The sequence below is a fragment of the Balaenoptera borealis genome (assembly GCF_965194805.1).
Source record: "Balaenoptera borealis genome assembly, chromosome: 9".
NCBI classification, from domain to species: Eukaryota; Metazoa; Chordata; class Mammalia; order Artiodactyla; family Balaenopteridae; genus Balaenoptera; species Balaenoptera borealis.
This window is the reverse complement of record NC_138873.1, coordinates 72,684,576-72,707,646: the sequence shown is the minus strand read 5'-3', so window position 1 is coordinate 72,707,646 and position 23,071 is coordinate 72,684,576.

Genomic DNA, 23,071 nt, shown 5'->3' with positions numbered 1-23,071 from the left:
TGTGTCATAACCTACATTGGCAAAGGATGCGAGGAAGAATAGATACATGTATATGTGTGAAAGAACCACATCTTGCACACCTAGAACAAACAAACCATTGTAATCAAATTTGCTGGGATAAAAAATAAAAAGTAAATTACAAATACGAACAAGAAGTAATGAGACATAAAGTTAAAGGGCTTTTTCCTGGCACATTCCATTCTAATATACAACCTAGAACACCACTTCCATTAAGGCTCTGTTTCCCTAGGAACCAAATTTGGTAAAGGAGAAATGCTGCCACCTAGTGGCCATTTCCTGCAAGAGCAGCTTTAAAGTCACAGCTAATGGTCACTTAACATTCACAAGGACTCAGGGCTGTAAAGGACACTTGCCCTAAATATTTGTGCTGAAGTAGGGAATGGACAAAAAATTCAAAACAGGCAAATGTTTCAAGAAGAGATTAGGAAGAGTTAAGTTTTACTCACACTCTTTGTAAAAAAAAAGGAAAATGGATAAAAGCTCAACCTCAGGGAGTGTTAGACGCATGCAATCTAATCTACAAAAAGTTTCAACTTACACCAGTCGGCTGACCATCAGCAAAAAGTCTACAAACAATAAATGCTGAAGGGGTTTTAGAGAACTGTGTACCCTCTGCCTGCTGGTGAGACGTAAAGGGGTAACAGCCAATAATGAGAACAGAAAGGAGCTGCGTTTAAAAGTAAAAATGGAGGTACTATTCAATCCAGCAGGCGCACCATTGGACCTCTCACCTGAGAAGACAATCGAGAAGACACAGGCCGCAAAAGCTGCAGTGCAGCCTTATTCACAATAGCCAAGACAGTGAAGCAATCAAAATGTCCAACAACAGGTAAATGGATAAAGAAGAAGTGGTCCGTGTACACAATGGAATATTAGCCATGGAAGACAATGAACCATTGCTCTTTGAGGCACCACAAATGAGTCTGGAGATAATCACGAAAGATGAGGTAAGTTGGAAAGCAAAAGACCTGTGTTCTATGATAGCACTTATAGGCGTTATCTAATAACTGACACAAATGAACATATTTCCACAGAGAAAGACACTCACGGATTTAGAAAACAAACTATGCTCATCTAAAACGACAGGTGGGGGGAATGGATAAATTAAGATTAGTGTTACTATACGTATACAAACACATATGGTATACATATCTCAAAAAGACCAACCATATAGCAAGGGAAGTCTGCGGAACCCTCTGTAACATTTTACATGGGAAGAGGATCTGTACTTGAATAGACATATATAATGTACAAATGAACCAGATTGTGTACACCTAGGACAAACAATATTCTAAGCTTTACCCCAATTAAAACACTTTTAAAAACCAAGAAGAAATAATGACACATAAACTTATGGGGGTTTCTCCACGCACATTCCAATGTAATTTACAACCTAGGAACACGACTTCCAGAAAGGCTCTGCTGCCCTACTCCCCAGATTTGGGAATGGAGAAATGCTGCCTCCTTGAGGCCACTTCCCACAACAGCAGCTTTAAACCCATTGCTAAAGGTCACTAAATATTCACCAAACTTGCAGTTCGGGAAATGACACCTGCTCTCTAAAAAAACGCTGGGGTGGAAAATCGACCAAATAACTCAAAAGAGGGCAACCTTCAAAGAAGACAATTTCAAGAGTTATATCGTACTGCCAATTGTTTCCTTTTTTTAACGGAAAAGAAAACGGCGGAGAAAAATGATGAGTTTTACGAATTTTCAAAGACATGCAAACCCAAATTACAAAAACCTATCAGCTCACAGCAGCCAGAAGGGCCATTAGCATCAATGCTGTAAACAATAAATGCTGAAGCGATTGTGGAGAAATGTGTACCCTCGATTCTAAGGGGGACGTGGTAAGAGCCACTAATGAAAACACAAAGAAGGTGCTTTGAAAAGGGAAACACGGTGCTACCAGTCAATCAATCACACCCACTGCTGGGCCTATCACCTGAGAAAATGAGAATCAAAAAGTCACAGGCTGGCAATCCTGCACTCCAACAATATTTACCATAGCCAACACTTGGAAGCAATGAAAATGTCCATCAACCGAGGAATGCACAAAGAAGAAGTGGTCCACGTACACAGTGGAAAATTACTCCAATAAAAAATAAAAATTAAATTTAAAAATCCAACGAAAGTAAGGAGACATCAGCTTGTGTGGGTTTGTCCGGGCACACTCCACTCTAATTTATAACCGAGAAACACCACAGGCCGCCAGGGCTTTTCCCTAGTTCCCAGGGTGGGGAACATAGAAAGGCTGCCGCCCTCTGGCAGTTACCTGCAAAAGTAGTTTTAAAGCCTGTGCTAATGGTCATTTCATAGGAACAAGTACTGCAGAACTGTAAATGAAACCTGCCCTCAAAATGTCTTCAGGGAGGTAACGGCCAAAACATTTCAAAAGGTGACACGTATGTTAAGTGAACACTTTGAAGAACTAAGGGGTAATCACTGCTTGAAAAATAAAAAGGACATGCCTTAAAGCTCAATTTCAACGGATTATGAGGCACATGCGAATTCAACCACAAAGAGGTATCAGCTCACACTTGTCAGAATAACCATGAGCAAGAAAACTACAAACAATAACTGCTGAAGGTGTTGTGGAGAAATGCATACCCTCAACTTCAAGGGGGACGTAAGTTGGAAAGGGCCACGAATGAGAACAGAATGGAGGTGCCTTAAAAAGGTAAACATTGTGCTACCATATGATCCAGCAGGCCCACTCCTCCACCTATAATCTAAGAAGAGAGAATTGGAAAGACACAGGCAGGCAAATCTGCATTGCCCAGTATTACAATAGCCAAGATATGGAAGTAACCAAAAAGACCACCAACAGATGGGTGGGCAAAGAAGAACTCCTCCATGTACAGATGGAATATTCGCTAGTGAAAAAAATGAAACAATGCCATTTGCAGCACCATAGATGAGTCTAGACGTAATCACGCCACGTGTAGTAAGTGAGAAAGCAAAAGGCACATATCCTATCATATCACTTTCAGGAGTTACTTAAAAATTGATACCAATGAAGATATTTCCACAGAGAAAGGCAATCACAGATTCATTAAAAAACTTATGGTTCACCAAATAGAAAGGGATGAGGATTGGATACATTGCCATATTGGGGTTAACAGAGATATACAAACCATGTGAAATATATAACCCCCAAAGACGTACGGAAGACCAGGAGAAGACTACTCAACATTGTGTCATAACCTACATTGGCAAAGGATGCGAGGAAGAATAGATACATGTATATGTGTGAAAGAACCACATCTTGCACACCTAGAACAAACAAACCATTGTAATCAAATTTGCTGGGATAAAAAATAAAAAGTAAATTACAAATACGAACAAGAAGTAATGAGACATAAAGTTAAAGGGCTTTTTCCTGGCACATTCCATTCTAATATACAACCTCGAACACCACTTCCATTAAGGCTCTGTTTCCCTAGGAACCAAATTTGGTAAAGGAGAAATGCTGCCACCTAGTGGCCGTTTCCTGCAAGAGCAGCTTTAAAGTCACAGCTAATGGTCACTTAACATTCACAAGGACTCAGGGCTGTAAAGGACACTTGCCCTAAATATTTGTGCTGAAGTAGGGAATGGACAAAAAATTCAAAACAGGCAAATGTTTCAAGAAGAGATTAGGAAGAGTTAAGTTTTACTCACACTCTTTGTAAAAAAAAAGGAAAATGGATAAAAGCTCAACCTCAGGGAGTGTTAGACACATGCAATCTAATCTACAAAAAGTTTCAACTTACACCAGTCGGCTGACCATCAGCAAAAAGTCTACAAACAATAAATGCTGAAGGGGTTTTAGAGAACTGTGTACCCTCTGCCTGCTGGTGAGACGTAAAGGGGTAACAGCCAATAATGAGAACAGAAAGGAGCTGCGTTTAAAAGTAAAAATGGAGGTACTATTCAATCCAGCAGGCGCACCATTGGACCTCTCACCTGAGAAGACAATCGAGAAGACACAGGCCGCAAAAGCTGCAGTGCAGCCTTATTCACAATAGCCAAGACAGTGAAGCAATCAAAATGTCCAACAACAGGTAAATGGATAAAGAAGAAGTGGTCCGTGTACACAATGGAATATTAGCCATGGAAGACAATGAACCATTGCTCTTTGAGGCACCACAAATGAGTCTGGAGATAATCACGAAAGATGAGGTAAGTTGGAAAGCAAAAGACCTGTGTTCTATGATAGCACTTATAGGCGTTATCTAATAACTGACACAAATGAACATATTTCCACGGAGAAAGACACTCACGGATTTAGAAAACAAACTATGCTCATCTAAAACGACAGGTGGGGGGAATGGATAAATTAAGATTAGTGTTACTATACGTATACAAACACATATGGTATACATATCTGAAAAAGACCAACCATATAGCAAGGGAAGTCTGCGGAACCCTCTGTAACATTTTACATGGGAAGAGGATCTGTACTTGAATAGACATATATAATGTACAAATGAACCAGATTGTGTACACCTAGGACAAACAATATTCTATGCTTTACCCCAATTAAAACACTTTTAAAAACCAAGAAGAAATAATGACACATAAACTTATGGGGGTTTCTCCACGCACATTCCAATGGAATTTACAACCTAGGAACACGACTTCCAGAAAGGCTCTGCTGCCCTACTCCCCAGATTTGGGAATGGAGAAATGCTGCCTCCTTGAGGCCACTTCCCACAACAGCAGCTTTAAACCCATTGCTAAAGGTCACTAAATATTCACCAAACTTGCAGTTCGGGAAATGACACCTGCTCTCTAAAAAAACGCTGGGGTGGAAAATCGACCAAATAACTCAAAAGAGGGCAACCTTCAAAGAAGACAATTTCAAGAGTTATATCGTACTGCCAATTGTTTCCTTTTTTTAACGGAAAAGAAAACGGCGGAGAAAAATGATGAGTTTTACGAATTTTCAAAGACATGCAAACCCAAATTACAAAAACCTATCAGCTCACAGCAGCCAGAAGGGCCATTAGCATCAATGCTGTAAACAATAAATGCTGAAGCGATTGTGGAGAAATGCGTACCCTCGATTCTAAGGGGGACGTGGTAAGAGCCACTAATGAAAACACAAAGAAGGTGCTTTGAAAAGGGAAACACGGTGCTACCAGTCAATCAATCACACCCACTGCTGGGCCTATCACCTGAGAAAATGAGAATCAAAAAGTCACAGGCTGGCAATCCTGCACTCCAACAATATTTACCATAGCCAACACTTGGAAGCAATGAAAATGTCCATCAACCGAGGAATGCACAAAGAAGAAGTGGTCCACGTACACAGTGGAAAATTACTCCAATAAAAAATAAAAATTAAATTTAAAAATCCAACGAAAGTAAGGAGACATCAGCTTGTGTGGGTTTGTCCGGGCACACTCCACTCTAATTTATAACCGAGAAACACCACAGGCCGCCAGGGCTTTTCCCTAGTTCCCAGGGTGGGGAACATAGAAAGGCTGCCGCCCTCTGGCAGTTACCTGCAAAAGCAGTTTTAAAGCCTGTGCTAATGGTCATTTCATAGGAACAAGTACTGCAGAACTGTAAATGAAACCTGCCCTCAAAATGTCTTCAGGGAGGTAACGGCCAAAACATTTCAAAAGGTGACACGTACGTTAAGAGAACACTTTGAAGAACTAAGGGGTAATCACTGCTTGAAAAATAAAAAGGACATGCCTTAAAGCTCAATTTCAACGGATTATGAGGCACATGCGAATTCAACCACAAAGAGGTATCAGCTCACACTTGTCAGAATAACCATGAGCAAGAAAACTACAAACAATAAATGCTGAAGGTGTTGTGGAGAAATGCATACCCTCAACTTCAAGGGGGACGTAAGTTGGAAAGGGCCACGAATGAGAACAGAATGGAGGTGCCTTAAAAAGGTAAACATTGTGCTACCATATGATCCAGCAGGCCCACTCCTCCACCTATAATCTAAGAAGAGAGAATTGGAAAGACACAGGCAGGCAAATCTGCATTGCCCAGTATTACAATAGCCAAGATATGGAAGTAACCAAAAAGACCACCAACAGATGGGTGGGCAAAGAAGAACTCCTCCATGTACAGATGGAATATTCGCTAGTGAAAAAAATGAAACAATGCCATTTGCAGCACCATAGATGAGTCTAGACGTAATCACGCCACGTGTAGTAAGTGAGAAAGCAAAAGGCACATATCCTATCATATCACTTTCAGGAGTTACTTAAAAATTGATACCAATGAAGATATTTCCACAGAGAAAGGCAATCACAGATTCATTAAAAAACTTATGGTTCACCAAATAGAAAGGGATGAGGATTGGATACATTGCCATATTGGGGTTAACAGAGATATACAAACCATGTGAAATATATAACCCCCAAAGACGTACGGAAGACCAGGAGAAGACTACTCAACATTGTGTCATAACCTACATTGGCAAAGGATGCGAGGAAGAATAGATACATGTATATGTGTGAAAGAACCACATCTTGCACACCTAGAACAAACAAACCATTGTAATCAAATTTGCTGGGATAAAAAATAAAAAGTAAATTACAAATACGAACAAGAAGTAATGAGACATAAAGTTAAAGGGCTTTTTCCTGGCACATTCCATTCTAATATACAACCTCGAACACCACTTCCATTAAGGCTCTGTTTCCCTAGGAACCAAATTTGGTAAAGGAGAAATGCTGCCACCTAGTGGCCGTTTCCTGCAAGAGCAGCTTTAAAGTCACAGCTAATGGTCACTTAACATTCACAAGGACTCAGGGCTGTAAAGGACACTTGCCCTAAATATTTGTGCTGAAGTAGGGAATGGACAAAAAATTCAAAACAGGCAAATGTTTCAAGAAGAGATTATGAAGAGTTAAGTTTTACTCACACTCTTTGTAAAAAAAAGGAAAATGGATAAAAGCTCAACCTCAGGGAGTGTTAGACGCATGCAATCTAATCTACAAAAAGTTTCAACTTACACCAGTCGGCTGACCATCAGCAAAAAGTCTACAAACAATAAATGCTGAAGGGGTTTTAGAGAACTGTGTACCCTCTGCCTGCTGGTGAGACGTAAAGGGGTAACAGCCAGTAATGAGAACAGAAAGGAGCTGCGTTTAAAAGTAAAAATGGAGGTACTATTCAATCCAGCAGGCGCACCATTGGACCTCTCACCTGAGAAGACAATCGAGAAGACACAGGCCGCAAAAGCTGCAGTGCAGCCTTATTCACAATAGCCAAGACAGTGAAGCAATCAAAATGTCCAACAACAGGTAAATGGATAAAGAAGAAGTGGTCCGTGTACACAATGGAATATTAGCCATGGAAGACAATGAACCATTGCTCTTTGAGGCACCACAAATGAGTCTGGAGATAATCACGAAAGATGAGGTAAGTTGGAAAGCAAAAGACCTGTGTTCTATGATAGCACTTATAGGCGTTATCTAATAACTGACACAAATGAACATATTTCCACGGAGAAAGACACTCACAGATTTAGAAAACAAACTATGCTCATCTAAAACGACAGGTGGGGGGAATGGATAAATTAAGATTAGTGTTACTATACGTATACAAACACATATGATATACATATCTCAAAACGACCAACCATATAGCAAGGGAAGTCTGCGGAACCCTCTGTAACATTTTACATGGGAAGAGGATCTGTACTTGAATAGACATATATAATGTACAAATGAACCAGATTGTGTACACCTAGGACAAACAATATTCTAAGCTTTACCCCAATTAAAACACTTTTAAAAACCAAGAAGAAATAATGACACATAAACTTATGGGGGTTTCTCCACGCACATTCCAATGGAATTTACAACCTAGGAACACGACTTCCAGAAAGGCTCTGCTGCCCTACTCCCCAGATTTGGGAATGGAGAAATGCTGCCTCCTTGAGGCCACTTCCCACAACAGCAGCTTTAAACCCATTGCTAAAGGTCACTAAATATTCACCAAACTTGCAGTTCGGGAAATGACACCTGCTCTCTAAAAAAACGCTGGGGTGGAAAATCGACCAAATAACTCAAAAGAGGGCAACCTTCAAAGAAGACAATTTCAAGAGTTATATCGTACTGCCAATTGTTTCCTTTTTTTAACGGAAAAGAAAACGGCAGAGAAAAATGATGAGTTTTACGAATTTTCAAAGACATGCAAACCCAAATTACAAAAACCTATCAGCTCACAGCAGCCAGAAGGGCCATTAGCATCAATGCTGTAAACAATAAATGCTGAAGCGATTGTGGAGAAATGCGTACCCTCGATTCTAAGGGGGACGTGGTAAGAGCCACTAATGAAAACACAAAGAAGGTGCTTTGAAAAGGGAAACACGGTGCTACCAGTCAATCAATCACACCCACTGCTGGGCCTATCACCTGAGAAAATGAGAATCAAAAAGTCACAGGCTGGCAATCCTGCACTCCAACAATATTTACCATAGCCAACACTTGGAAGCAATGAAAATGTCCATCAACTGAGGAATGCACAAAGAAGAAGTGGTCCACGTACACAGTGGAAAATTACTCCAATAAAAAATAAAAATTAAATTTAAAAATCCAACGAAAGTAAGGAGACATCAGCTTGTGTGGGTTTGTCCGGGCACACTCCACTCTAATTTATAACCGAGAAACACCACAGGCCGCCAGGGCTTTTCCCTAGTTCCCAGGGTGGGGAACATAGAAAGGCTGCCGCCCTCTGGCAGTTACCTGCAAAAGCAGTTTTAAAGCCTGTGCTAATGGTCATTTCATAGGAACAAGTACTGCAGAACTGTAAATGAAACCTGCCCTCAAAATGTCTTCAGGGAGGTAACGGCCAAAACATTTCAAAAGGTGACACGTACGTTAAGAGAACACTTTGAAGAACTAAGGGGTAATCACTGCTTGAAAAATAAAAAGGACATGCCTTAAAGCTCAATTTCAACGGATTATGAGGCACATGCGAATTCAACCACAAAGAGGTATCAGCTCACACTTGTCAGAATAACCATGAGCAAGAAAACTACAAACAATAACTGCTGAAGGTGTTGTGGAGAAATGCATACCCTCAACTTCAAGGGGGACGTAAGTTGGAAAGGGCCACGAATGAGAACAGAATGCAGGTGCCTTAAAAAGGTAAACATTGTGCTACCATATGATCCAGCAGGCCCACTCCTCCACCTATAATCTAAGAAGAGAGAATTGGAAAGACACAGGCAGGCAAATCTGCATTGCCCAGTATTACAATAGCCAAGATATGGAAGTAACCAAAAAGACCACCAACAGATGGGTGGGCAAAGAAGAACTCCTCCATGTACAGATGGAATATTCGCTAGTGAAAAAAATGAAACAATGCCATTTGCAGCACCATAGATGAGTCTAGACGTAATCACGCCACGTGTAGTACGTGAGAAAGCAAAAGGCACATATCCTATCATATCACTTTCAGGAGTTACTTAAAAATTGATACCAATGAAGATATTTCCACAGAGAAAGGCAATCACAGATTCATTAAAAAACTTATGGTTCACCAAATAGAAAGGGATGAGGATTGGATACATTGCCATATTGGGGTTAACAGAGATATACAAACCATGTGAAATATATAACCCCCAAAGACGTACGGAAGACCAGGAGAAGACTACTCAACATTGTGTCATAACCTACATTGGCAAAGGATGCGAGGAAGAATAGATACATGTATATGTGTGAAAGAACCACATCTTGCACACCTAGAACAAACAAATCATTGTAATCAAATTTGCTGGGATAAAAAATAAAAAGTAAATTACAAATACGAACAAGAAGTAATGAGACATAAAGTTAAAGGGCTTTTTCCTGGCACATTCCATTCTAATATACAACCTCGAACACCACTTCCATTAAGGCTCTGTTTCCCTAGTAACCAAATTTGGTAAAGGAGAAATGCTGCCACCTAGTGGCCGTTTCCTGCAAGAGCAGCTTTAAAGTCACAGCTAATGGTCACTTAACATTCACAAGGACTCAGGGCTGTAAAGGACACTTGCCCTAAATATTTGTGCTGAAGTAGGGAATGGACAAAAAATTCAAAACAGGCAAATGTTTCAAGAAGAGATTATGAAGAGTTAGGTTTTACTCACACTCTTTTTAAAAAAAAGGAAAATGAATAAAAGCTCAACCTCAGGGAGTGTTAGACGCATGCAATCTAATCTACAAAAAGTTTCAACTTACACCAGTCGGCTGACCATCAGCAAAAAGTCTACAAACAATAAATGCTGAAGGGGTTTTAGAGAACTGTGTACCCTCTGCCTGCTGGTGAGACGTAAAGGGGTAACAGCCAATAATGAGAACAGAAAGGAGCTGCGTTTAAAAGTAAAAATGGAGGTACTATTCAATCCAGCAGGCGCACCATTGGACCTCTCACCTGAGAAGACAATCGAGAAGACACAGGCCGAAAAAGCTGCAGTGCAGCCTTATTCACAATAGCCAAGACAGTGAAGCAATCAAAATATCCAACAACAGGTAAATGGATAAAGAAGAAGTGGTCCGTGTACACAATGGAATATTAGCCATGGAAGACAATGAACCATTGCTCTTTGAGGCACCACAAATGAGTCTGGAGATAATCACGAAAGATGAGGTAAGTTGGAAAGCAAAAGACCTGTGTTCTATGATAGCACTTATAGGCGTTATCTAATAACTGACACAAATGAACATATTTCCACGGAGAAAGACACTCACAGATTTAGAAAACAAACTATGCTCATCTAAAACGACAGGTGGGGGGAATGGATAAATTAAGATTAGTGTTACTATACGTATACAAACACATATGATATACATATCTCAAAACGACCAACCATATAGCAAGGGAAGTCTGCGGAACCCTCTGTAACATTTTACATGGGAAGAGGATCTGTACTTGAATAGACATATATAATGTACAAATGAACCAGATTGTGTACACCTAGGACAAACAATATTCTAAGCTTTACCCCAATTAAAACACTTTTAAAAACCAAGAAGAAATAATGACACATAAACTTATGGGGGTTTCTCCACGCACATTCCAATGTAATTTACAACCTAGGAACACGACTTCCAGAAAGGCTCTGCTGCCCTACTCCCCAGATTTGGGAATGGAGAAATGCTGCCTCCTTGAGGCCACTTCCCACAACAGCAGCTTTAAACCCATTGCTAAAGGTCACTAAATATTCACCAAACTTGCAGTTCGGGAAATGACACCTGCTCTCTAAAAAAACGCTGGGGTGGAAAATCGACCAAATAACTCAAAAGAGGGCAACCTTCAAAGAAGACAATTTCAAGAGTTATATCGTACTGCCAATTGTTTCCTTTTTTTAACGGAAAAGAAAACGGCGGAGAAAAATGATGAGTTTTACGAATTTTCAAAGACATGCAAACCCAAATTACAAAAACCTATCAGCTCACAGCAGCCAGAAGGGCCATTAGCATCAATGCTGTAAACAATAAATGCTGAAGCGATTGTGGAGAAATGTGTACCCTCGATTCTAAGGGGGACGTGGTAAGAGCCACTAATGAAAACACAAAGAAGGTGCTTTGAAAAGGGAAACACGGTGCTACCAGTCAATCAATCACACCCACTGCTGGGCCTATCACCTGAGAAAATGAGAATCAAAAAGTCACAGGCTGGCAATCCTGCACTCCAACAATATTTACCATAGCCAACACTTGGAAGCAATGAAAATGTCCATCAACCGAGGAATGCACAAAGAAGAAGTGGTCCACGTACACAGTGGAAAATTACTCCAATAAAAAATAAAAATTAAATTTAAAAATCCAACGAAAGTAAGGAGACATCAGCTTGTGTGGGTTTGTCCGGGCACACTCCACTCTAATTTATAACCGAGAAACACCACAGGCCGCCAGGGCTTTTCCCTAGTTCCCAGGGTGGGGAACATAGAAAGGCTGCCGCCCTCTGGCAGTTACCTGCAAAAGTAGTTTTAAAGCCTGTGCTAATGGTCATTTCATAGGAACAAGTACTGCAGAACTGTAAATGAAACCTGCCCTCAAAATGTCTTCAGGGAGGTAACGGCCAAAACATTTCAAAAGGTGACACGTATGTTAAGTGAACACTTTGAAGAACTAAGGGGTAATCACTGCTTGAAAAATAAAAAGGACATGCCTTAAAGCTCAATTTCAACGGATTATGAGGCACATGCGAATTCAACCACAAAGAGGTATCAGCTCACACTTGTCAGAATAACCATGAGCAAGAAAACTACAAACAATAACTGCTGAAGGTGTTGTGGAGAAATGCATACCCTCAACTTCAAGGGGGACGTAAGTTGGAAAGGGCCACGAATGAGAACAGAATGGAGGTGCCTTAAAAAGGTAAACATTGTGCTACCATATGATCCAGCAGGCCCACTCCTCCACCTATAATCTAAGAAGAGAGAATTGGAAAGACACAGGCAGGCAAATCTGCATTGCCCAGTATTACAATAGCCAAGATATGGAAGTAACCAAAAAGACCACCAACAGATGGGTGGGCAAAGAAGAACTCCTCCATGTACAGATGGAATATTCGCTAGTGAAAAAAATGAAACAATGCCATTTGCAGCACCATAGATGAGTCTAGACGTAATCACGCCACGTGTAGTAAGTGAGAAAGCAAAAGGCACATATCCTATCATATCACTTTCAGGAGTTACTTAAAAATTGATACCAATGAAGATATTTCCACAGAGAAAGGCAATCACAGATTCATTAAAAAACTTATGGTTCACCAAATAGAAAGGGATGAGGATTGGATACATTGCCATATTGGGGTTAACAGAGATATACAAACCATGTGAAATATATAACCCCCAAAGACGTACGGAAGACCAGGAGAAGACTACTCAACATTGTGTCATAACCTACATTGGCAAAGGATGCGAGGAAGAATAGATACATGTATATGTGTGAAAGAACCACATCTTGCACACCTAGAACAAACAAACCATTGTAATCAAATTTGCTGGGATAAAAAATAAAAAGTAAATTACAAATACGAACAAGAAGTAATGAGACATAAAGTTAAAGGGCTTTTTCCTGGCACATTCCATTCTAATATACAACCTCGAACACCACTTCCATTAAGGCTCTGTTTCCCTAGGAACCAAATTTGGTAAAGGAGAAATGCTGCCACCTAGTGGCCGTTTCCTGCAAGAGCAGCTTTAAAGTCACAGCTAATGGTCACTTAACATTCACAAGGACTCAGGGCTGTAAAGGACACTTGCCCTAAATATTTGTGCTGAAGTAGGGAATGGACAAAAAATTCAAAACAGGCAAATGTTTCAAGAAGAGATTAGGAAGAGTTAAGTTTTACTCACACTCTTTGTAAAAAAAAAGGAAAATGGATAAAAGCTCAACCTCAGGGAGTGTTAGACACATGCAATCTAATCTACAAAAAGTTTCAACTTACACCAGTCGGCTGACCATCAGCAAAAAGTCTACAAACAATAAATGCTGAAGGGGTTTTAGAGAACTGTGTACCCTCTGCCTGCTGGTGAGACGTAAAGGGGTAACAGCCAATAATGAGAACAGAAAGGAGCTGCGTTTAAAAGTAAAAATGGAGGTACTATTCAATCCAGCAGGCGCACCATTGGACCTCTCACCTGAGAAGACAATCGAGAAGACACAGGCCGCAAAAGCTGCAGTGCAGCCTTATTCACAATAGCCAAGACAGTGAAGCAATCAAAATGTCCAACAACAGGTAAATGGATAAAGAAGAAGTGGTCCGTGTACACAATGGAATATTAGCCATGGAAGACAATGAACCATTGCTCTTTGAGGCACCACAAATGAGTCTGGAGATAATCACGAAAGATGAGGTAAGTTGGAAAGCAAAAGACCTGTGTTCTATGATAGCACTTATAGGCGTTATCTAATAACTGACACAAATGAACATATTTCCACAGAGAAAGACACTCACGGATTTAGAAAACAAACTATGCTCATCTAAAACGACAGGTGGGGGGAATGGATAAATTAAGATTAGTGTTACTATACGTATACAAACACATATGATATACATATCTCCAAACGGCCAACCATATAGCAAGGGAACTCTGCGGAACCCTCTGTAACATTTTACATGGGAAGAGGATCTGTACTTGAATAGACATATATAATGTACAAATGAACCAGATTGTGTACACCTAGGACAAACAATATTCTAAGCTTTACCCCAATTAAAACACTTTTAAAAACCAAGAAGAAATAATGACAGATAAACTTATGGGGGTTTCTCCACGCACATTCCAATGTAATTTACAACCTAGGAACACGACTTCCAGAAAGGCTCTGCTGCCCTACTCCCCAGATTTGGGAATGGAGAAATGCTGCCTCCTTGAGGCCACTTCCCACAACAGCAGCTTTAAACCCATTGCTAAAGGTCACTAAATATTCACCAAACTTGCAGTTTCGGAAATGACACCTGCTCTCTAAAAAAACGCTGGGGTGGAAAATCGACCAAATAACTGAAAAGAGGGCAACCTTCCAAGAAGACAATTTCAAGAGTTATATCGTACTGCCAATTGTTTCCTTTTTTTAACGGAAAAGAAAACGGCGGAGAAAAATGATGAGTTTTACGAATTTTCAAAGACATGCAAACCCAAATTACAAAAACCTATCAGCTCACAGCAGCCAGAAGGGCCATTAGCATCAATGCTGTAAACAATAAATGCTGAAGCGATTGTGGAGAAATGCGTACCCTCGATTCTAAGGGGGACGTGGTAAGAGCCACTAATGAAAACACAAAGAAGGTGCTTTGAAAAGGGAAACACGGTGCTACCAGTCAATCAATCACACCCACTGCTGGGCCTATCACCTGAGAAAATGAGAATCAAAAAGTCACAGGCTGGCAATCCTGCACTCCAACAATATTTACCATAGCCAACACTTGGAAGCAATGAAAATGTCCATCAACCGAGGAATGCACAAAGAAGAAGTGGTCCACGTACACAGTGGAAAATTACTCCAATAAAAAATAAAAATTAAATTTAAAAATCCAACGAAAGTAAGGAGACATCAGCTTGTGTGGGTTTGTCCGGGCACACTCCACTCTAATTTATAACCGAGAAACACCACAGGCCGCCAGGGCTTTTCCCTAGTTCCCAGGGTGGGGAACATAGAAAGGCTGCCGCCCTCTGGCAGTTACCTGCAAAAGCAGTTTTAAAGCCTGTGCTAATGGTCATTTCATAGGAACAAGTACTGCAGAACTGTAAATGAAACCTGCCCTCAAAATGTCTTCAGGGAGGTAACGGCCAAAACATTTCAAAAGGTGACACGTACGTTAAGAGAACACTTTGAAGAACTAAGGGGTAATCACTGCTTGAAAAATAAAAAGGACATGCCTTAAAGCTCAATTTCAACGGATTATGAGGCACATGCGAATTCAACCACAAAGAGGTATCAGCTCACACTTGTCAGAATAACCATGAGCAAGAAAACTACAAACAATAAATGCTGAAGGTGTTGTGGAGAAATGCATACCCTCAACTTCAAGGGGGACGTAAGTTGGAAAGGGCCACGAATGAGAACAGAATGGAGGTGCCTTAAAAAGGTAAACATTGTGCTACCATATGATCCAGCAGGCCCACTCCTCCACCTATAATCTAAGAAGAGAGAATTGGAAAGACACAGGCAGGCAAATCTGCATTGCCCAGTATTACAATAGCCAAGATATGGAAGTAACCAAAAAGACCACCAACAGATGGGTGGGCAAAGAAGAACTCCTCCATGTACAGATGGAATATTCGCTAGTGAAAAAAATGAAACAATGCCATTTGCAGCACCATAGATGAGTCTAGACGTAATCACGCCACGTGTAGTAAGTGAGAAAGCAAAAGGCACATATCCTATCATATCACTTTCAGGAGTTACTTAAAAATTGATACCAATGAAGATATTTCCACAGAGAAAGGCAATCACAGATTCATTAAAAAACTTATGGTTCACCAAATAGAAAGGGATGAGGATTGGATACATTGCCATATTGGGGTTAACAGAGATATACAAACCATGTGAAATATATAACCCCCAAAGACGTACGGAAGACCAGGAGAAGACTACTCAACATTGTGTCATAACCTACATTGGCAAAGGATGCGAGGAAGAATAGATACATGTATATGTGTGAAAGAACCACATCTTGCACACCTAGAACAAACAAACCATTGTAATCAAATTTGCTGGGATAAAAAATAAAAAGTAAATTACAAATACGAACAAGAAGTAATGAGACATAAAGTTAAAGGGCTTTTTCCTGGCACATTCCATTCTAATATACAACCTCGAACACCACTTCCATTAAGGCTCTGTTTCCCTAGGAACCAAATTTGGTAAAGGAGAAATGCTGCCACCTAGTGGCCGTTTCCTGCAAGAGCAGCTTTAAAGTCACAGCTAATGGTCACTTAACATTCACAAGGACTCAGGGCTGTAAAGGACACTTGCCCTAAATATTTGTGCTGAAGTAGGGAATGGACAAAAAATTCAAAACAGGCAAATGTTTCAAGAAGAGATTAGGAAGAGTTAAGTTTTACTCACACTCTTTGTAAAAAAAAAGGAAAATGGATAAAAGCTCAACCTCAGGGAGTGTTAGACGCATGCAATCTAATCTACAAAAAGTTTCAACTTACACCAGTCGGCTGACCATCAGCAAAAAGTCTACAAACAATAAATGCTGAAGGGGTTTTAGAGAACTGTGTACCCTCTGCCTGCTGGTGAGACGTAAAGGGGTAACAGCCAATAATGAGAACAGAAAGGAGCTGCGTTTAAAAGTAAAAATGGAGGTACTATTCAATCCAGCAGGCGCACCATTGGACCTCTCACCTGAGAAGACAATCGAGAAGACACAGGCCGCAAAAGCTGCAGTGCAGCCTTATTCACAATAGCCAAGACAGTGAAGCAATCAAAATGTCCAACAACAGGTAAATGGATAAAGAAGAAGTGGTCCGTGTACACAATGGAATATTAGCCATGGAAGACAATGAACCATTGCTCTTTGAGGCACCACAAATGAGTCTGGAGATAATCACGAAAGATGAGGTAAGTTGGAAAGCAAAAGACCTGTGTTCTATGATAGCACTTATAGGCGTTATCTAATAACTGACACAAATGAACATATTTCCACAGAGAAAGACACTCACGGATTTAGAAAACAAACTATGCTCATCTAAAACGACAGGTGGGGGGAATGGATAAATTAAGATTAGTGTTACTATACGTATACAAACACATATGGTATACATATCTCAAAAAGACCAACCATATAGCAAGGGAAGTCTGCGGAACCCTCTGTAACATTTTACATGGGAAGAGGATCTGTACTTGAATAGACATATATAATGTACAAATGAACCAGATTGTGTACACCTAGGACAAACAATATTCTAAGCTTTACCCCAATTAAAACACTTTTAAAAACCAAGAAGAAATAATGACACATAAACTTATGGGGGTTTCTCCACGCACATTCCAATGTAATTTACAACCTAGGAACACGACTTCCAGAAAGGCTCTGCTGCCCTACTCCCCAGATTTGGGAATGGAGAAATGCTGCCTCCTTGAGGCCACTTCCCACAACAGCAGCTTTAAACCCATTGCTAAAGGTCACTAAATATTCACCAAACTTGCAGTTCGGGAAATGACACCTGCTCTCTAAAAAAACGCTGGGGTGGAAAATCGACCAAATAACTCAAAAGAGGGCAACCTTCCAAGAAGACAATTTCAAGAGTTATATCGTACTGCCAATTGTTTCCTTTTTTTAACGGAAAAGAAAACGGCGGAGAAAAATGATGAGTTTTACGAATTTTCAAAGACATGCAAACCCAAATTACAAAAACCTATCAGCTCACAGCAGCCAGAAGGGCCATTAGCATCAATGCTGTAAACAATAAATGCTGAAGCGATTGTGGAGAAATGCGTACCCTCGATTCTAAGGGGGACGTGGTAAGAGCCACTAATGAAAACACAAAGAAGGTGCTTTGAAAAGGGAAACACGGTGCTACCAGTCAATCAATCACACCCACTGCTGGGCCTATCACCTGAGAAAATGAGAATCAAAAAGTCACAGGCTGGCAATCCTGCACTCCAACAATATTTACCATAGCCAACACTTGGAAGCAATGAAAATGTCCATCAACCGAGGAATGCACAAAGAAGAAGTGGTCCACGTACACAGTGGAAAATTACTCCAATAAAAAATAAAAATTAAATTTAAAAATCCAACGAAAGTAAGGAGACATCAGCTTGTGTGGGTTTGTCCGGGCACACTCCACTCTAATTTATAACCGAGAAACACCACAGGCCGCCAGGGCTTTTCCCTAGTTCCCAGGGTGGGGAACATAGAAAGGCTGCCGCCCTCTGGCAGTTACCTGCAAAAGCAGTTTTAAAGCCTGTGCTAATGGTCATTTCATAGGAACAAGTACTGCAGAACTGTAAATGAAACCTGCCCTCAAAATGTCTTCAGGGAGGTAACGGCCAAAACATTTCAAAAGGTGACACGTACGTTAAGAGAACACTTTGAAGAACTAAGGGGTAATCACTGCTTGAAAAATAAAAAGGACATGCCTTAAAGCTCAATTTCAACGGATTATGAGGCACATGCGAATTCAACCACAAAGAGGTATCAGCTCACACTTGTCAGAATAACCATGAGCAAGAAAACTACAAACAATAAATGCTGAAGGTGTTGTGGAGAAATGCATACCCTCAACTTCAAGGGGGACGTAAGTTGGAAAGGGCCACGAATGAGAACAGAATGGAGGTGCCTTAAAAAGGTAAACATTGTGCTACCATATGATCCAGCAGGCCCACTCCTCCACCTATAATCTAAGAAGAGAGAATTGGAAAGACACAGGCAGGCAAATCTGCATTGCCCAGTATTACAATAGCCAAGATATGGAAGTAACCAAAAAGACCACCAACAGATGGGTGGGCAAAGAAGAACTCCTCCATGTACAGATGGAATATTCGCTAGTGAAAAAAATGAAACAATGCCATTTGCAGCACCATAGATGAGTCTAGACGTAATCACGCCACGTGTACTAAGTGAGAAAGCAAAAGGCACATATCCTATCATATCACTTTCAGGAGTTACTTAAAAATTGATACCAATGAAGATATTTCCACAGAGAAAGGCAATCACAGATTCATTAAAAAACTTATGGTTCACCAAATAGAAAGGGATGAGGATTGGATACATTGCCATATTGGGGTTAACAGAGATATACAAACCATGTGAAATATATAACCCCCAAAGACGTACGGAAGACCAGGAGAAGACTACTCAACATTGTGTCATAACCTACATTGGCAAAGGATGCGAGGAAGAATAGATACATGTATATGTGTGAAAGAACCACATCTTGCACACCTAGAACAAACAAACCATTGTAATCAAATTTGCTGGGATAAAAAATAAAAAGTAAATTACAAATACGAACAAGAAGTAATGAGACATAAAGTTAAAGGGCTTTTTCCTGGCACATTCCATTCTAATATACAACCTCGAACACCACTTCCATTAAGGCTCTGTTTCCCTAGGAACCAAATTTGGTAAAGGAGAAATGCTGCCACCTAGTGGCCGTTTCCTGCAAGAGCAGCTTTAAAGTCACAGCTAATGGTCACTTAACATTCACAAGGACTCAGGGCTGTAAAGGACACTTGCCCTAAATATTTGTGCTGAAGTAGGGAATGGACAAAAAATTCAAAACAGGCAAATGTTTCAAGAAGAGATTAGGAAGAGTTAAGTTTTACTCACACTCTTTGTAAAAAAAAAGGAAAATGGATAAAAGCTCAACCTCAGGGAGTGTTAGACGCATGCAATCTAATCTACAAAAAGTTTCAACTTACACCAGTCGGCTGACCATCAGCAAAAAGTCTACAAACAATAAATGCTGAAGGGGTTTTAGAGAACTGTGTACCCTCTGCCTGCTGGTGAGACGTAAAGGGGTAACAGCCAATAATGAGAACAGAAAGGAGCTGCGTTTAAAAGTAAAAATGGAGGTACTATTCAATCCAGCAGGCGCACCATTGGACCTCTCACCTGAGAAGACAATCGAGAAGACACAGGCCGCAAAAGCTGCAGTGCAGCCTTATTCACAATAGCCAAGACAGTGAAGCAATCAAAATGTCCAACAACAGGTAAATGGATAAAGAAGAAGTGGTCCGTGTACACAATGGAATATTAGCCATGGAAGACAATGAACCATTGCTCTTTGAGGCACCACAAATGAGTCTGGAGATAATCACGAAAGATGAGGTAAGTTGGAAAGCAAAAGACCTGTGTTCTATGATAGCACTTATAGGCGTTATCTAATAACTGACACAAATGAACATATTTCCACAGAGAAAGACACTCACGGATTTAGAAAACAAACTATGCTCATCTAAAACGACAGGTGGGGGGAATGGATAAATTAAGATTAGTGTTACTATACGTATACAAACACATATGGTATACATATCTCAAAAAGACCAACCATATAGCAAGGGAAGTCTGCGGAACTCTCTGTAACATTTTACATGGGAAGAGGATCTGTACTTGAATAGACATATATAATGTACAAATGAACCAGATTGTGTACACCTAGGACAAACAATATTCTAAGCTTTACCCCAATTAAAACACTTTTAAAAACCAAGAAGAAATAATGACACATAAACTTATGGGGGTTTCTCCACGCACATTCCAATGTAATTTACAACCTAGGAACACGACTTCCAGAAAGGCTCTGCTGCCCTACACCCCAGATTTGGGAATGGAGAAATGCTGCCTCCTTGAGGCCACTTCCCACAACAGCAGCTTTAAACCCATTGCTAAAGGTCACTAAATATTCACCAAACTTGCAGTTCGGGAAATGACACCTGCTCTCTAAAAAAACGCTGGGGTGGAAAATCGACCAAATAACTCAAAAGAGGGCAACCTTCCAAGAAGACAATTTCAAGAGTTATATCGTACTGCCAATTGTTTCCTTTTTTTAACGGAAAAGAAAACGGCGGAGAAAAATGATGAGTTTTACGAATTTTCAAAGACATGCAAACCCAAATTACAAAAACCTATCAGCTCACAGCAGCCAGAAGGGCCATTAGCATCAATGCTGTAAACAATAAATGCTGAAGCGATTGTGGAGAAATGCGTACCCTCGATTCTAAGGGGGACGTGGTAAGAGCCACTAATGAAAACACAAAGAAGGTGCTTTGAAAAGGGAAACACGGTGCTACCAGTCAATCAATCACACCCACTGCTGGGCCTATCACCTGAGAAAATGAGAATCAAAAAGTCACAGGCTGGCAATCCTGCACTCCAACAATATTTACCATAGCCAACACTTGGAAGCAATGAAAATGTCCATCAACCGAGGAATGCACAAAGAAGAAGTGGTCCACGTACACAGTGGAAAATTACTCCAATAAAAAATAAAAATTAAATTTAAAAATCCAACGAAAGTAAGGAGACATCAGCTTGTGTGGGTTTGTCCGGGCACACTCCACTCTAATTTATAACCGAGAAACACCACAGGCCGCCAGGGCTTTTCCCTAGTTCCCAGGGTGGGGAACATAGAAAGGCTGCCGCCCTCTGGCAGTTACCTGCAAAAGCAGTTTTAAAGCCTGTGCTAATGGTCATTTCATAGGAACAAGTACTGCAGAACTGTAAATGAAACCTGCCCTCAAAATGTCTTCAGGGAGGTAACGGCCAAAACATTTCAAAAGGTGACACGTACGTTAAGAGAACACTTTGAAGAACTAAGGGGTAATCACTGCTTGAAAAATAAAAAGGACATGCCTTAAAGCTCAATTTCAACGGATTATGAGGCACATGCGAATTCAACCACAAAGAGGTATCAGCTCACACTTGTCCGAATAACCATGAGCAAGAAAACTACAAACAATAAATGCTGAAGGTGTTGTGGAGAAATGCATACCCTCAACTTCAAGGGGGACGTAAGTTGGAAAGGGCCACGAATGAGAACAGAATGGAGGTGCCTTAAAAAGGTAAACATTGTGCTACCATATGATCCAGCAGGCCCACTCCTCCACCTATAATCTAAGAAGAGAGAATTGGAAAGACACAGGCAGGCAAATCTGCATTGCCCAGTATTACAATAGCCAAGATATGGAAGTAACCAAAAAGACCACCAACAGATGGGTGGGCAAAGAAGAACTCCTCCATGTACAGATGGAATATTCGCTAGTGAAAAAAATGAAACAATGCCATTTGCAGCACCATAGATGAGTCTAGACGTAATCACGCCACGTGTACTAAGTGAGAAAGCAAAAGGCACATATCCTATCATATCACTTTCAGGAGTTACTTAAAAATTGATACCAATGAAGATATTTCCACAGAGAAAGGCAATCACAGATTCATTAAAAAACTTATGGTTCACCAAATAGAAAGGGATGAGGATTGGATACATTGCCATATTGGGGTTAACAGAGATATACAAACCATGTGAAATATATAACCCCCAAAGACGTACGGAAGACCAGGAGAAGACTACTCAACATTGTGTCATAACCTACATTGGCAAAGGATGCGAGGAAGAATAGATACATGTATATGTGTGAAAGAACCACATCTTGCACACCTAGAACAAACAAACCATTGTAATCAAATTTGCTGGGATAAAAAATAAAAAGTAAATTACAAATACGAACAAGAAGTAATGAGACATAAAGTTAAAGGGCTTTTTCCTGGCACATTCCATTCTAATATACAACCTCGAACACCACTTCCATTAAGGCTCTGTTTCCCTAGGAACCAAATTTGGTAAAGGAGAAATGCTGCCACCTAGTGGCCGTTTCCTGCAAGAGCAGCTTTAAAGTCACAGCTAATGGTCACTTAACATTCACAAGGACTCAGGGCTGTAAAGGACACTTGCCCTAAATATTTGTGCTGAAGTAGGGAATGGACAAAAAATTCAAAACAGGCAAATGTTTCAAGAAGAGATTATGAAGAGTTAAGTTTTACTCACACTCTTTGTAAAAAAAAGGAAAATGGATAAAAGCTCAACCTCAGGGAGTGTTAGACGCATGCAATCTAATCTACAAAAAGTTTCAAC